The 15,404-nt window shown below is 34.1% G+C and overlaps 1 protein-coding gene across 1 annotated transcript in view; it reads left to right on the forward strand.

Annotated features, from left to right (window-relative positions):
• The first annotated feature begins 635 nt into the window (after positions 1 to 635).
• PlexB (Plexin B) overlaps positions 636 to 15,404 on the forward strand; it is a 30,236-nt gene continuing 15,467 nt past the window's right edge. Inside the window, exon 1 of the mRNA XM_064359312.1 lies at positions 636 to 1,131. The gene's annotated coding sequence lies outside the window, so the exon portion shown is untranslated. The remainder of the gene's footprint in view (positions 1,132 to 15,404) is intronic.

Consider the following 15,404-nt stretch of genomic DNA (forward strand, 5'->3'; position numbering starts at 1 on the left):
ATTAAGGAACACTTATCTTATATCTTATATGTATTACTAAATTCTACAGAAGCTCGAAAAATACTATCATATGTATTTTTTTTCAAACATTAGAGTTGTATCAGCTTTGTATCTTTCAGCAAAAATTTTCACGCCTAGAAACGCTTAATCTCACAAGGTAGATAAATAGATAATACTTTAATTAATTTCAGTTTGCTCAATCTAAATTATAAACGCTCAGTAGCTACCCTGCATAACTAAAAAGAAACATACACCTCCTGCATCTATTATTTTTGCTGTGTATTTATTATTTCTACTGTGCATTTATTATATTAGTGTGCATTTATTATTTTTTCTGCCGTTTAAATAAAGTTCTGTGCCTTTAATTTGTACCGTTTATTTTTTAAATATAAAGAGTTATACACGATAATGGCGTGATACAAAAATGGAATTTTTTTGGTGGGCGCAGGGGTGGGCCAGCGGTTTTGGGTGGGCAGGGGGCATGCGGCCCCCTAGTGACGCCACTGTCGGTGTATTGCTGGTTGCCTGTTAATTGCGGTGTTTGAGGACCGCTGCGGGTAAACATTTGGTGACCTTAGGGGCGGAGTTTGTGGACCTCGGGGTTGTCGATCAGCGCCCCATTCAGTAGTCCCATCTTGCGAGAGTGCGGCGAACTAGCCGAGTTTGTATAACACGGTAGTGAGTGAATTGCATTGCAGCTTCGATGTAATTTGGGAATCGAATATTTTGTACGTGTACAGACACTCCCTTGGCAAAATCGGAATTTAGTGCCGTTTCTGACTGAAGAAGACTTGGAAACAGTAACAAGTTAATAGATAAGTGCGAGTAAAACCCGTTCTAACACAAAGAATTCGCGATTCATGCATTCTTCATAGACGGTTTCAAAATGGAGTAGATGGTCATTGGATTTGTTGTTGTTCTGGAGGAAGAGACAGTGCGTGCTGGCTTGGGCTCGGGCCTGAGAGGAGTCCTCGTCGGGGGCGACGTCTGCTGCACCTGGGGGCCACGAGGAGCAGGTGTTGCTGATGTTTTTATACATAAATCGGGGAGTCTTCTGGATGCTGCTGGATCTATGTATGACCTTTGTGCACCCAAATATACACCGATCGGCCGTTCGTACACCGAAATAAGGTAAAGCGCCCCGAACCCATTTCGCAAAAGTGGATTTTTCCCATTAATCATCTTGTCAGGTGCTATCAAATGTTTTCAACTACCCTCCCGATTAAAATTTGATTTCTTTTCAAATTCAGACGGCTAATTCCGATTTAATTAAATTTCACCTTTGTTTAAAAATGTTTTGTCTAGACAGTTTCATTTATAACCGATTCACGTGTTTCTACGGTTATTGCATACATTTAAACAAACTTCCAGCGTCGAATTGCCATTCAAAGTTCTTAATTTAATTCAACCAACCCTCAACCAATCCTTTTATTTTCGCCAAGATATTAACTCGCTAGCCACCTTTTTCATTTTATTGTTTTTTCAGACATCCATTGTTTACGTTTCCTTATTTATGTTTACATTTTTAACAAGCGCTTTATCATCTCGGCTAAATATTTATACAACACGTCATTTTTTCCGCTGCTACAAATTATTCATCGTGCCTGAAAATGCCCCTTGGTCAGGTATTCGGACTTAAACTTATAAAAAAAAATTAAAATAAAAGTTTTGGACTGCGAAAATACAAGCGGTGTAACTCAAAAAGTCATTTTTGGAAAACCGCTCAGTTGTCTGAACTCTCGGTTTTCGGAATCTTTAAGTCCTTTTTTCCTTTGTATTTCCTTTGCATTTTGTGCAATAGTACCCCGGTCAAAATAGACACATACATTACAAGTGAAATATCAAAAATCCCTACCAATCCTACGTGATCTCGTAAATGGTAAGTTTTACCATGAAAAATTGCAACCTTTTTGCATTTTTCTCGAAAACTAGAAGAGCAAAGATGAAAAAAGCATCATATAGCGCTTGAAATTATAAAACTCCGGGCTACGGTTCCAAATAAAGAAACATTTAAAGTTTTACAATAAAAAAATCATAACTCAAAAACTAAAAGTCGCAGAGCAAAACCGTTCCAGTGAATTCTATGGCTCATTTTTTACTATCGATTTTTCACAAGATTTAAAATTTTGGAATTTTTTGCTTATTATTTGAGTAGCCATTTCATAGTTGAATACTATTCTTCAACAAAAAAATCATAATTTCTGCGGCTTATTCTACTTATCATACCAGCCTTTAACGAGATTTAAAATTTTAATGAAAGCAAAAAAGCAAAAAAAATTTTAAACTCACTCTAGCAAAGTCTTATGCCTTTACAACTCTCTCGAGTTGTTAAAAGTACAAAAAAGTCTATAGATTCGATTTTTAAGGTTTGATTTTTCAATTTTTGCATTTTTTTTGATTTTTGGAACAGCAGTAACTCCGGAACTATTAGAGAAAAAACCCTATGAAGTTTACTATCGTTGGAAAGCTCTTTTATTTGTTATCTAACATTTTCAAAAAAATTATTTTTATATTAATTATAATAATAATTATTATAATAAGTCTTATAATTTCGCCGTAGTCGCGGTATAAAAATTGCAAAAAGTGAAAATTTTAACATTTCTCGGAAGCTTTTTAGTGTTTTGACAAAAAAAAGAATTTTATGGCTCATTCTACGTATTATACGTAGCTTTTCACGAGATTTTACCGTTTGGTAAAAAAACTTTTGGGAATTTGTCGATTTTTTCGATGCCAATATCATTTTACATGGATTTAGATCAAAATAGTTACACATTTTCGAATAGTTTTGCCGTAATTGAGAAAATAAAAAAATGTCACTACAAATCGTAATCGCCGATCGAAAATTGAAAATTTCAGAGTCCCTTAAAATCGGTTATTGGTGCTCCTGTTCGGAGCGAATTAATTTTCTAAGAACATAGATGATGAAAGCTGCCATTCGGCTTTAACCAGCATTGGCCGAGCTAAACAGGATTAAGAATTTTTTAATTTCATGTTTGCTAACCATTAATTACTAGATTTTATGGCCTATTGGCCACCATGAAACAGCGCTTCCAATAATCGCTACCAAATTCATAGAGAAACATTTATTTCAGCGTATAATTACTAGGATTGAGCGAAATATTATTGAGTGGAGAAAGAGAATCCAATTTCTTTTGTTGTGTGTTTGATATTGTACCGGTTATGCACATAAATTGACGTGGATAATGTTTATTAAAGTTTGACGAAGGAAATCTGGGTTAGTGTCGATTCAGGTTTTTTCATGAAATATTCAATGTTGTAACAAACGTGTGAAATTATGCCCTGGTGGCATATTTATTTAAGATTCCAGCGGGACATAAATCGAAATACTTTGAGAAGTTGAACCGCTTGAGATTTGGCGTTAAAGTTTGGAAAAGAAATTTTATCATCTTTTGGCCATTATTTTCATGAGTTTAAGTTTTTATCGCGACATATTATTGGTTATAATTTGGGGTTATGAATGGCTTCGGTGTTTTGGGGGTTGATTTAACTGAATAAAAAACAAGTAAATCGTTCTAGGTGTATTTATGTTTTTAATTAAAGCGGGAAAGTGGCTCGTCTGGGAGCTTTCATATTAATACGATGATAAGTGGTTTGGTAAGAAAAATTAGATAAGAATACGTATAACTCTAAGAATTTAATTCGTTGGATGCTTTTAGATAATCCTGTCAATGTGACAAATAAAAAACATTTTATCTTCCATTTCCATTTGTCAACATTTTTTTATGACAGTCATTTATTTTTAGGATTCACACAAAGACTTGGACTAGTCTGAAAATCACTTAACAAGTTTCAGTTTGTTTCATTCGGTCTTGAGGTGCAATTAAAAACAATTTTTCAATATGATAAAATGAATTTTAAACTCGACTCCGCCACTTTCGACTTTTATTAAAACGTGATAAAAGAAATTCCAAACATTGTTAACTTTTGTGAGAGTTTATTACAGCGAAGGTCAGCAAATAAATTGAAATCTGTACAATGAAACTATCTTCACTGGCATCAATCAAATAATAGAGGGTGTAATTTAATTTAAGAATCGAAAACCGTTTGCCATCAAGTTCGCGGAAAAAACCCGGTTGGTTTTGCAAATTTCATTCCGAGGCTGCCTTGTTCCAAGGCCGTCATTACTCTCCAATAATGCGGTATTGTTTATGAAATTACGTGCTTCTTTTATCATTGAGGATGCTCATAAACATGTCGACAGTTTTCCGATTATAGTCGTTGCATTTATGTATTAAAATCCTCTGACTAAGAGCACACTCATCCCTTGTCGACACTAAAACCACTAAAACCAGACTTGATTGGAGCATCGTTTTATGGTTTTGTTGCTACACTATTGTTAAATTAGTAAAGTTTGTACGTTGTGATTTTATCGCTTTCTTAGATCACTCTCGTTGTCTTTAATTGCAACGCAAACTTCGCTCGATATGTGTGGATTTGTTTGATGTGCATATTTGCCTCGACACACCCTGGCACTCTTTCCTATCTCCTATCTACGCAAATTACACAAAGAATGCAAAGTTAGCTTTCCGGGCGACCGCTTCTCAGAAAAATCCACATTCGGAATTCAATTTGCAGTCATTATTTAAATGTGGTCATATTAATTATAATTGTTATTGCTATTTTCGTCGGTTGAATAATAATCGACGAACCGCATCGGACCTCTCACGACCAGCAGGTTGGGAACCTTGTCATAGCCTAGTTATGCGATGGATAAAATCTAAACGACGAAAAAACTAGTTCTTAAATTTTTTCCAGGCCGAAAATCCCATTTTTTTAAACTCATCATGCGTGTAAATACAATTTTGTTTTGTTTGGAAGTGACAAAAACGAATCAAAAAAACATGACATGGTAATTGGTTGAGTTTTTTTAAATTGCGTTTCCTGTGATCATGTTTTAATGTACAAATCTGATTTTGCCTTTCTGCTTTGAGCACGTTTACCGAGATCTTTTGTTAATTTCAGACTTAACGTAAACAATATCAAAACATGACGCTCAGAATTAATTTTTTTAACAAATGACGAGTCGCTTTGATCTTTTTGTGTGTCACATTTGCTTAATTATTAAATTGTGACCGGAATGACGGCTAATTTTTGGCCGGTACGCCTCCACGATGTCAAACCTGTAGGTGTAAGATCGGGAGATTTTGACGGCCGCTAATGAGCCGCCTGATTTATTTTTCAGACGGTTTTACTTCCTTTCGAGATAATACAAATCGTGCGTTTTCCAAAGACGCATTAAAATATTTCCAGTTGAATTTTTCCCGATTTAAAAAGCTTTTTGATGTTTTAATATGAAACGATTTTCTTGTTTTTCGTCTGATGCTTTCATTAACCTTTTTTCCCTCTTTTACTCATTTTTTGAGTAGTATGTAAACTTTATTATAAACAAACACGCCGAAAAGCAATTTGTATTAAATCTGAAATGTCTAATCCAGTTGGAAATAAAAACTGCTTTCTTCTATGTGTATTATCTATTTTTCTGATCATCATTTTGTTGTCTTTTACACAAAACTGTGTAAATGCCGTTTTTCAACCTGTTTATTTATAATTAAGCGCTGTGTATTCTGATTTTGTAAACAAATGATACTTTGTTTTTCTACATCGACCGGTTACAAATTCGCAAATTTTCACTTGTATACACGGGAGATAAAACCCATTTTTGTTGTATTATTAAATATAATGTAGTTGATTATGTTCCCATCAAGGGGAAGGAAATCTTTATTTTTTATGATACTGACAATTCGTTCGTCTCGAAGTCCTCAAATATTCCATTTCTATGAATTATAAAAATCTGATAGGCGATGCATATTTGGGTACCTATTCTTAGTACACATCTGGGATTATATTTCAGGTAGCTTATAATTTTATAAGCGATTGCGCACAATTATACCATACTTTGTAAGTTGTGGTGCCAGAAAGAACGCAGTTCAAGTAATGGATTTACAGATTTACCTTGACCGGTAACATCAAACTAAAAATAGTTATCGTATTGTAGAAATCTAAATTTTTAATAAATGAACTTAGTTGTTAAATGCTACAAGCATTCTTTCATAAGTTTTAGGGACGTCTTCTGTTTTTTTTTTTTTGGCTTTATTCACGTTTTGTGAAAGTGGTATAATGTACATTTTTTGTTAGATTTGTTACATAGTCAGGACAGGTGTGTTTGCCTTTTTGCGAGGGTTTGTGTCATGTGTCCATGATATTTTCCGGTGAAATTTCGTATAAATTGCTTTAATAATTTTCCATTTACTTTGGTTAACTTGAAATTTATGCAACATGTCAGCATTAAACGAAGTAAAAAGCCACGATCCGATCTTGTCCGTAATCGCTTTGCGAGAGGATTATCGAGTTAAACTAAGTGAGAAAAATGCCCAATCTTCCGCAGATTACATGAATTAACCTCGCCCAGATTAAAAATAAAACTTGTTAAAAAACGAAAATTAAGGGCACCAACATTTCATTCTTGCCCAGTTTATTTGGCTTATTTTATTGAGTAGCGAAATTATCGGTTACAGTTGTTATCGGTCAAATTGCGATAAAAGCGGTGGGCTTTTAGGGTTTGGTGTAAAAAAGCGTGAATGTGTTGGATTAAAGAAGCAAGAATCCGGCAAGGGTAATTAGAGTTTTGTGTTTGTGTGAAATTTGTTAATAAATTTGGAGTGAGGGAGAGATTTGATGTTCTTTCGCGTCTTATATTCTTTTTTCGTCGAAAACTCCCCACAATGACGTATTGCTTTAATATCGCTAACCACCGTTGCTTGTTTCTTACAAGAGAAGCTCTTCTTTACCGAAAAAAATACATTAGTTTAAATGGGAGTGTTTTGTTCGTCGTAGTCTACGCTCTTAGCTGGATTTTACGGGGTAATAAACAATAACAAAAGTCCTGGATGGTGAATATAATTACATCAAATATAGTACGTGCACGTTAAGATTAAGATTTTGCGATTTGTCATTGGCATGAATGGACTTAGTAAGTCAACCGCGGTGAATACGTTGCATCAAATTTCCACAATAACTGCATCTAATGGGTTTACGTCATTTACAATCTTGAGTAATTTCATTGGATTTATTAAAGTGAGCTTTTAATTAATAAATCATTCCGCACGCTTTCTGTTCTTGTTCCGTGCAATTTCTACAAGGGGATTGAAACAATACAAATTCCCGTAGAGTTAAATTACGGAAAAATTTCTTGCGTTCAATAAAATCACTACATTGGGGGCAACTGAATAAACAGATTTCCAGGCTCATCATTAATTTTCTCTCGGATTAAAAGCTCCCACTGTAAGATAAATAGTTCACAGGAAAAAATAGCGCGGATAGTGGTATTTACAATATTGAAAATTGATCAACTCCAAGGAATACTATAATATATTTTAAATTGCTTGCCCCTTTAGACAGGGCCAATAACTGGCGTAGACAGGTATAAGCCAATAAAGTTGCTTTTAATTTTATGTTAATTAGATCACTCTATAAATAAACGAATTTATTTTACGTTTTCAAGAATTTAATATTTTTTCGATTTTATGTTCCAGCTTTAATAGCGATCTGATTATTTTATTGGGAAATCGTCGAGGTGCTCTTTTTCTTTCGCATCATCAAGTTTTTTCAACTTAATCGATTAAAAAAATGAAAGTAATCTGATGCATTCTCAATTCTCCTCTCGTTTTACTTTCCCGGTGAAGTCAAGCTTAAAATCGAAAAAATATGTAACAGCAATCTCTAAAAGGCGTTTTTCCGCCCAAATTAATGTTTCATACAGTCAAGAAATGTTTTTTTCAGTAACGTGATTTTTTAGACAACCTTAGAGTCGAGTCGGATTAAGTAAAACCGTGGTAATAATTTATGCCGTTTAATATTTCATTCTGTTAGTTTAAGGAATCAATAAAATTATTATTAATAGTCAGTCTACGAAAGGAGTGTATTTGCATTCCAATACAAAACAGGAAAGAATTACAGAAACAAAAGACGAATTCTTTTATCGAGGTGCTAAGAGAAATCTCAGCCAGTCTCATATTAAATTCCAGAATTTATGGAAGTGTTGCCGAGCTTACAGGAAATATAATTTTAATCGTACAAACGGAATTTATTTGTACGTGTACGTGAGAATTTACTCGAGACGATAAACTTTCGGGTCAGTATTTTTAATTGTAATGGTGTTATCTGTTTTCGTGTGGCGTGGACTTAATCCGGTCCTGACCTGTACATGAAACTCAACCTTTCTTTGTATGGTGATTCAGATTGGATGATTTTGAAATCGGGAATGCACCGATTAGCTTGATGATGATGATTAAAAAAATATTTGTCTTTCGTCTGTCGGTAGTGCTACATTTTGGAGCGAATTTTTCGTCTCGTTTTCTAGGTCAGTGCATATAATCGTTGCATATTTGATAAAGAAGGGGCCTTTCGGTGTTCCATCATTATTGGTAGTGTTAGCCTATTTTCGCAGATGCAATTATCGGATAAATAATTGAGATCGGATAATGGCATCTTTTGATTGAGTAATTTTTTGACGTTCCGGCGATTATTTGAATAGGACTCTATTGTTCTGCTGAAATAATGCTTTTAATCGACCCGTCCGTCTCGCAATTTTCTTAATTGTCGTCTATCGTTCTATTGACATTCCGTTTCCTTATGTACATACATAAAGGTGCAATCGTTTTACATCCTTCTTAAGTGACATCATGAGGTAATTGTTTGTCGCAATCGGTTACAAAACGCTTGTTTTTGACAGCTTTAATAATTAAAATTTTGATCGCGTCTTAGACTCAGACTCATCCTTTTCATTACACTAAACGAGCAGAATACAGATTCCAATTTTCGATAACGTTTCATGCAATACGCACCGAAACAAACCCTTCATAATCCATTTTAATTATTGTTCCATTTAATTGACACAAAATTAGCTCAACAGGTATTGCTCACTCTGACACTGCAATATATGTTATTTGCATTTACCTATAGATGATACGGATCTAAATTGATACTTACAAGCCCATTGTTATTACAAATGGTTCGATTTTATTACACAAATTTAACCCGAAGTAATAAATTAGTCTTTCTGAAATTTGTACGGAATTACGCATCACAACAGATTCACTCTAATTCTTTCACAAAAAAGACCATAGCCATGCCTATTGTTCATCTTTAATTAAAAAATGAAGCCGGTTTGAAAACTGGAATATATCTTTGGACATGTTAAACTTTTTCTAGCAAAATTGGGTTTGCTTGTTGTAATTATAATTACCTCTGTTTTAAACTCCAATTTGAGCCAATTTGTCAGTCTGATGTTATGCGATCACAAATTTATAAAATGCCCCTCATTGGAAGCGCGGGTTTGTCGGTGTGTAATAATGTCAGTTCAAAATCGAGTTGCCATTTGTTTTTTTTTGTAATGTTTTAATAATATATTTTGTTTTACTTCCTTTGTAACGCGAGTCTCTGTCAATTAACTTTGTACGAGTTGATTTCATTCGCTGAATTATTTTAGCTTTTCTGCTAATTATAATAGAATACTTGGAATTCATTTAGAATTTCGAGGTTGTAATTATCATCCGTTTTGCGTTTCATAATACAGTTGATCCTGTTTTATAATTATAAAATTCGGTGGTCTTTTTTGCGGCGCGGATTGTTATTTTGTAAGTTCTGAAAATGGGTAATAATATTGCTATGTCATCGACCTCGAGTAACCGGTGAAGTTGGCTGGAACTATGAAAAGTGCAGGAAAATCAGTAAAAGCATTTTTCTAATGGAAAAATTACGCTTCAATTGAATTTGGCCTAAAGCTAGCCGCATTGTTCCGCAATAACCCTACATATTTAACGTCTAGATTACAGAGAGTCCATGCAAATGGAACTTTCCTTTCGTTAACTCTGTCTTTTATTTCACCTGCTACATGTTAATATTAACCAGCATCCTTTAGTCCGGCCAATTGTTCAAAGAGATTGTCTAATTAATGTGGTTTTGCTTTATTTGTCTCCTCACTTCCGATGCTTCCTACCACTGCAATCAACTAGAACAACAGCAATGGAAGTTAATGTACCGTGCCACTATAAGTACCTAATCTATTTAAAACTATCCTAGTCAACAGCCTAACGAAATTGCCTCTGATGCTCGAAGTCATTAAAATCGATTGCGATTTTAAATTCCTCGGAAGGAAAATTGAATGATATTGTCGCAGACAGCTATAACAAGCAACTATATAACAAATAATAAAACACGTCGGACAAACTCACAACATAAAGGTTATCTAAAATGCCAAGATTCAACTTGACCCCGTGTTGTTTTTACAGAAGTGATATATAAATTTGCATGATGTATTCTATTGCTCCTCCAATAAAAATAATACTATCATTGTTACGAAACAGGGTGGGGTTTAACGGAATTGTCACTCCTTCGTTACACTTATCCTGATTGAACTCTTATTACTTGCTAGAGATCGGTTTTATTATAATTAAAAATAAAAAAATACTCCGATAATGGATCTACAAGTCCAACAAATGCCTGGCGGCTTGTTCTAGTTAACAAGCTATATGAAATTTAATTACATCCGAAAGTAAAAACTTGAACCAACTTGTAGATGTCACATTTTTCGAACCTCAACTTGTATTTACAAGCGGTATTAAAATTTCCGATATTGACTTTGCTAAACTCCGCTAGAAGTCGGTATTGATCTTAACTTCGAGAGGTAAGATGTGAGTGGTAATAATGTCATTATTATAATTTAGTGTCTCGCAATCGATTTTTATTGATTTCGAGTTTAAATTGTTAGCTTCCTTTGACCGAGTTTCCAGTTCGATATTTCCTTCCTGAAAGGATTTATTTGAACTAGACGTAAATAGTGTAAATAAACCCTTAAGCAAATCAGTTTGATCTTTTGTTGCCTAACAATATTCAAAGCCATTTTTCAAAAATTGTTTACATCTATAACCGCACGCGTGTCCTTATTTGAAACAGCAAATAACTCCAACCCTCGTTATGGTTTATTGCTTCCTTATAAGTCTTTTATTTATTTGCACTTCGAATCAATCTTTAACGGATTTGATTTATCACCCAACTTCCTCCAAGCAACTCTTTCTAATCTTATTTGCTTTGCTAATGCATAACACTTACGGCTAAAGACAGTTTGACGCTGCCAAAAACAATTGTTAGATTGATTCGATCGCATGGAAATTCGCTATTGTGCTCCGAACAAAAGGGCCGATTTTTTTAACTATCGTAAGTTTACTTCGTTTATAATAATGATAATTGTCAGTGCTTTCCTTCTTAAAAATACGGCAAACTAAGTGCTTCGAAAAATAAATCTGTTACATTAATGGTTAGATATTTTTATCTAACCATTTTCCTGCTTTGTTTTAATTTAAACAGTTTATGAGCAACGATCCAATAGCCGCAGCTCCGTGTGTATAATTATCAATTAGACAAATGATAAATTATCTTTTGGTGAATAGAACTACTACTGTAACTATTTATAAATCTTGTTTAAAAAATTATACTTGTGGCTAAATCCAAAACTAAGAAATTATTTTATTTTACGCATTTATCCTTCTTGAACTTAAATTATATGTTGTGATGTGTTGTGTGGTAATTTTACAAAATACCACATTGTATTTTCCGCAGTGCGGTAAGAATTCACAAAAAACACTGCCCTTTGACACCGTTTTTGAATGTTTTTGCTGTTTAAGACTCATTTATTGGAACGCTATTTTGGGCAATTTCTTAATTGCGGGCGGTTCGTGTCAATTTAATTTCATTTTGTAAAATGTAAGCTACCGCACACGAACGTAAATAATAAAGGTTTACAGGCTTGACTTCTAAGTGAGATTGTTTTTATACTTAAGCGTTATTAATCTGAGATTCTTGTTTATTGCTTCCTTGAAACAATTTCAGCCGCCTACCTGCTATTGTTGTGTGCTTCAGGTTGGTGTTTTGATTTGGAGGATTTTAATAGTGGGTTGAATATCGGGGGTTCATACCCTCGTATAAGACGGCTTTCCGTCCGTTCTGTATCGAACAAGTTTATTTGGTCGTTAACGAATGAATTAAATGGGGCTCGCGCGCCTCCCGGTTTTTGTACACAATGAAGGGGTTTAATGGAAGGGACAGAGGGCGATAGAATTAAATATTTTCGTGCTATAATTTTGGGTGTATTTGTGTGGGGTAAGTTTTCTTGTGGATGCCCCGGGGAGTGATAAATTTTTTGTTTTCTCGAATTTTACGGTTCGAAAATAAAAATGTACCTAATGATGAAAGATGTCTAAAAAAGGACGGCGACTAATTAACGACTACCATTTAGTCGTAAGAAATAAATTTGAAATAATTGTTAATTTGACCGTTTGAATGCCGAGTGTTTGACAGAAATGAATAATGGATTGTGAGAAGTAATAGAAACCTGGACTATAAAATCAATTAGCGACATATATTTAACTAATTAGTGGGGAAAAAAACCTGATTGAAAATCTACCGACCGTTCGGTTTGCCGATTTAGGAAACAGAGGTCTCGCAATATTTCCTACCTAATGCATAAGCATTGATTACGTTCCGAACGATTTGCATAAATTACTTAATTTTAACGCCTAAGCCTATTATTTAGATTTATTCAAATTTGGGGCAAAGGGGTGGAAAAATCGTTTAACGACGGCTTTCAATAATTTTCCTCGAAACAATAAATTCTGCTTCAATCATAAATGTGTTTACTACGTTTTGGTGCAACCCTAACTTTGTTGTAATAAAGGTGTTATTAAAGCAATGGTTGAACGGCCAGAGTCCCAATAGTAATAAAGGTCAATATGAGAATTCCTCAGTCAATACAACGAGCTAAATGCTAACTGGACTGTTTTGTTCACAGTCTAGATAAAATAAAGTTTTAATTAGTTTTATTTGTCGTAGAAGCTCTCACATTCCACACCTTCCGAATTGATTTAGCGTGTGTCTTCCGAAAACCATTTTTTCTCCTTAAAGATCAAAATGAGAGAAGAATAGTATGCAAGACCCTTCCATTAAAGCTTTTACTTCGGATTTTATATGGGGGGCGCCTCCATTGATTACCTTATCGGCAGCAGAGCTAAATTGATCTATTCAAAGTTGTTACACGAGCCCTTATTAGATTACGCTTAGTTGACGTGGAAAGAAGTAATTTTAAAATAATCAAATCCGACATTTAAACACAAAAGAAAATCTTTAGCGTCAAAATTCCAACTCAGTCACACCTAAAATTTTAAGCCTTTTTCATGGTCTTCATCTGGCGCACTATCCTTTCATTCCTTATAACCAAGAAGCAACTTTATGAAATTTCTATTGCACCAGTCCAAGTCAAAGCTTCTCGTCGGTAAAAAGTGGTTTTGCCATTGATGAATTTCTTTTTGGAAATCAACATGAACTCGCTTTGCTAATATTTTCAATGAGAGCTCGAGCATATTACGAAATGAAATTTTTGGTAGTTTTAAAATAAATTTAATGAAATGTTCTCTCGCGTTTCGGGGACTTGCGAACAAATCTGCTTTAATGGCCAATTCTGGAGGAAATTTGCGCTTATTTTAAAAAAAGTACAATTTTCTGTTTAATTTTCAACAGCATCATAAATTTTTGTCAATGGCCGCCGCTAAAAACGAGAATTCCGAGATTCGCATTATCTTACTATACGAAACAAAATTAAGAACGGAATTTCACTCACTTTAAAACTCTTTGTTCCACAGAAACGTGGTCTTGATGAGAATAGGTTGGCTAATTTTAATAAAACAAGTGAAAATTGGAGCTGTTTGTAAAAAATTGTTAGCCAAACAAGAGGTTCTCCTTTCTTAGCAGCTGTTAATTAACGATTTGTATAATATATAATAAAATTCTTTCAAACAAATTTCTACTTTTGTTTACCTTTTGGCTCTAACTTTTTTGGTATGTTTTTATTAATTGAATATAGAGCAGTTAATTAGAGATTTCGTGTTCAGCACCGAATATTTAATTTTTTGTAAACAAAACTGTTTTTAAAAATTGGCACATAAATTAGGTTGGCGATAATTGAAATGTTTATTGAAAATGTGTTGTTGTTTTATATTTATAAGTACAGATGGGCAAAATAATGAAATTGACAATATTCTCGTTGATTTAAATTTTTACGGTATTTTGCAGGTCGGTTTAATATGAAACATTTTTATTGCATATTTGATTTTGCGTGGAATTGTTTTGTAGTTGGAAAAATTGCAGTTAGTCGAAGTGGTCTTATTTTGGGTTATACTCAATATATGTTATTTGAATAAACAAAATCCAGTACGTCTGTGACTATGCCTCGAAAAATTGTAATAGATATCTTAATAAAAGGTTATCTGTTTGGTTTTATTCTAACTGGAGAATTGCTTTGTTCTGAGAATTTCTCTTGAAATTTAAATAATATAAGTCTGCGTTCAACGATTTTCCGTGTGCAGATTATAAGGCTTTGCATCTCGTTCTTGGGAGTTTGATAAAAGTAATGGTAATTATGCGAGTTGGTTTTGTTGTAGTTTGATTTAGTGAAGTTGGGTGTACGTAAGTCGACAATTTAATTAGATAATTGGGGGTTAAACGTCAATTTAATTAGTTGATAAGCGTCGGCAGGGTCGGTAAATGTTGTTCATTTAATAATATTTGCGTTTCATTCGTTAAATTAAGGGCCCTTCAGATTTTTAATCAAATAAGGGGTGTGTGGAAAATCGCTTTTATTTCGATGATACCATGTATCATTTTTGTTCCTAATGGTCTGTTTACCTATTATCTGGACTTGTATTTTGTCCGGGTTTTGTGTTCTCCTCCGCAATCACTTGAAAAAAGACGGCACAAATATTAAGATAAGTGACTTACAATGTGGAATAAGATGAAGATATTAACATAAATTGTGGCGGTGAGGGAGATTTAGTGCTTATTTACGGCCGTGTAAAACATTATTTATTTGAGCGGGGGTAATATATCTGGAGTTATTGACAAGACCTGGGATAGTTTGTAAGCCAATACATAAATAATATATTAGTTACAAACGAAGAAGAGACCATAACTACCTGCCTCGCAGATGTAATCTCGAAGGCGTGTGTTTTGGCCAAAGTAAAATCGGTGAGTTACAACCGCGGCACGAAATTTTACGGCTGCAGCCGGGACCGGCTTTAAAATCAATTGCGAATTAAAAAATCGCCGAATTTTTAAGCAAATCTGCACATATACGTCGCCGGCCGCCGTTTTATTATCTAGAATTTCGACTTGATTTTTATTGCAGCGAAATAAGTTTGTTAGGAAACTCGAATTCGGTCGAGGGGAAAAAATCTTTTAAGTGAGCAGAGATAAAGGCAGTTAATTTAATTATCGACAGTGTTTCTTTTTAATTGGTTATTGCCTCGACTAAAACTTTCAAACCCCAATTTCAAACT

The sequence above is a fragment of the Tribolium castaneum genome, chromosome 10 (assembly GCF_031307605.1).
Source record: "Tribolium castaneum strain GA2 chromosome 10, icTriCast1.1, whole genome shotgun sequence".
Classification (NCBI taxonomy): Eukaryota; Metazoa; Arthropoda; class Insecta; order Coleoptera; family Tenebrionidae; genus Tribolium; species Tribolium castaneum.